This window comes from Galeopterus variegatus, unplaced genomic scaffold (assembly GCF_000696425.1).
Source record: "Galeopterus variegatus unplaced genomic scaffold, G_variegatus-3.0.2 Scaffold5408, whole genome shotgun sequence".
Taxonomy (NCBI): domain Eukaryota; kingdom Metazoa; phylum Chordata; class Mammalia; order Dermoptera; family Cynocephalidae; genus Galeopterus; species Galeopterus variegatus.
Window position 1 is genome coordinate 6,104 of NW_007731519.1, and position 2,476 is coordinate 8,579.

The following is a 2,476-nucleotide window of genomic DNA, read 5'->3' on the forward strand; positions in this document are numbered from 1 at the left end:
TTTCTTTCTCTTTTATTATAATATATTGTTTGAAGGAAGGGTATTTCATTCCAAACTAAATAAATCGAATGAGAGCAAAGGGCTTTCTTCTTTAAGAGTATCTAATACTTATTTAGTATCTGACACATCCCTTTCAAAGATATTATATCATTTGGTTTTGCAACAAACCTTATGAGATAAATATGATTAGGCCAAATCTAAAGAAAAATAAACTCAGAGAGATTATACAGTGGGTAAGATCACCTAGCTAGGAAATAGCAAAGTTAGAATCAAACTCAGGTTTCTAATTCCACATCCTGTGCCTTTCACTTTCTTTCCAGGCCATAAGGAAGCCTATCTCTCACACCACATCTTTCAGGGTAGTTTGTCAACTGGGTTTATGTTACAATAAAATATAACTTTCCTGCATGATCCCTTGATCTTGAACTGTTGTAATTGATCAAGGCCTATTTGTTGCCAGAGTATAAATGCAGGCAAATAATATACTTTGATCTCATTACACAGTATCTGTTTCCAAGCTTCGAGTCCTGTAGCATATACTTGCTAAATATCATTTAATATTAAAGTGACAGGAAAACATTTTATTCAATTTGTTTTTTTGATCAGCTAGAATGGCCAAGAAGAAGCAACTGAATTATATTTGAATTTATATGTATAAATGTTATCACCAGGAAATTGTTAAATTTGATGTTATCATTTCTGTAATTATAAAAGAAAAATTCATTCCACTGGAAGTTACTACAATATGGGAGTAATTGCTACGCTATTACAAAATAGTTGCATGATATGGTTATTCTTGTCATACGAACTATAAATTATGTACTAAACATAATATAATTTATAATGAAAAACTTAACATGGCTTAGAGTAGCTACCAAACCCAAGAGAAGATCTGTGGTTGTTGCAAAGTAATTACATAATTATTTAAGCCTCACAAACTTAGAAATTACAAAGCACTTATGAAAAGTATTACCACAAGAAGCTAAATAGAACTTAAAATAGTTACTAACCCAATTTGGATAATGTTTTTTGTTGTATTAAATGGCAATCCCATCATGACCCTTTTCTGAGATAGCATCTAATTATTTTAACAAATGCTTCTCATTTGCCTTTATTCACAAAATCCTAAACTCTCAAAGTTGGAAGAAAACATGTAAGCCAATTCTTTACCCAAACTATGAGCTTTTTCTACAGCATTCAAGACAACTAGTTATTGGCTTCTTCTTGAACCAAGGCAGCCCAGAACTCCATGAATTAATAAAGTTGGTGAATCAGTTAGGATTCTTTGGTTGCATGTGACAGCAGATCCAACTCATTAGCTTAAGGCAGAGGAGAAATTTACAAGCTCAGGTAATTGAAAAGCCCTGTCTTGATCTAGGTGTTAAAATGATGTCATAAGTATTCATTCTTTTTTAAAATATCTGCTTGTGTTTCTCTGTTGGCTCTGTTCTCAGATAGGCCTTCCCTTGTAGTGGCAAGATGTCCTTCAGAAGATCCAGGCCAGCATATAATTCTAATGGAGAGAACATCTCTTCCCCCACTAGTTCCAGGAATGTTCTGATTGGCATGTTCTGTACCACATGCCCTTCCCTGAATCAATCACTATATACAGGAGTTTGTATGGTCTTAATCTGGGCCACATGAACATCTCTAGACCCAGTAGGGCAAGGTCATTGCCAAAGCAGTACTGTGGTACTGTTAATGAAGGGAGAAAGAATGAATGCTGAGCAGAGAAACACCACAGATGTCCACAACAGGCAAGATTTATTACCCTTCCTCAAATAAAGATATTTCTCTTCTTTCCCTTTTGTAGTGGAGGACCTCTGGGAGATGAGTTCTGGTGAAAATAAACTGGATCTGGTGAACAAATTGATCCAAGCTGAAAGCCGACATCCTCACTGTTCGCATTTACCATGAACACAACCGAAAGGGTAATTACAAGTTTGCAGAAGCTCTTTTATTTTTCATTCAAAATGCAGTTACTCTGGACACAGTGCTCTTTAGCCTCAATCCACAGAGCATTGAATCAACAGCATCAATCTTTCAAGAGCACTTAAATTTTTCTTCTGTCTTCTTTTTAAATAGTAGTCTTGCATGACTCGGGATCTCTGCTGACACCATTCATTGTCCATAGAACACTCTGGTGAACCACAAAGTCCTGTTGTACATGCTGATGATCTTAGAATCACATGGCTGGGGGATATGGAGCATCTCATACTTGTATGGATGAAGGAGTAAATTGTACGGTGCTAGAGAAGCTTGCCACACTAGTTCTCAGGTGTAGCAGGCATATGTTATTCCTTTTGGCTGCCAACCATCTAAACCTCATATCCAATGGGCAATTATCCACCTTATGGGTTTCGGTGGGAGGCACAGACATTTGTCATCATAGAAGATAAAAATGCTCCAAACTCGCTTTCCCAGTCCCTCTTGCCGGTGATGTGTGGGCACGTGACCTGGGCTCCACCAATCAAAT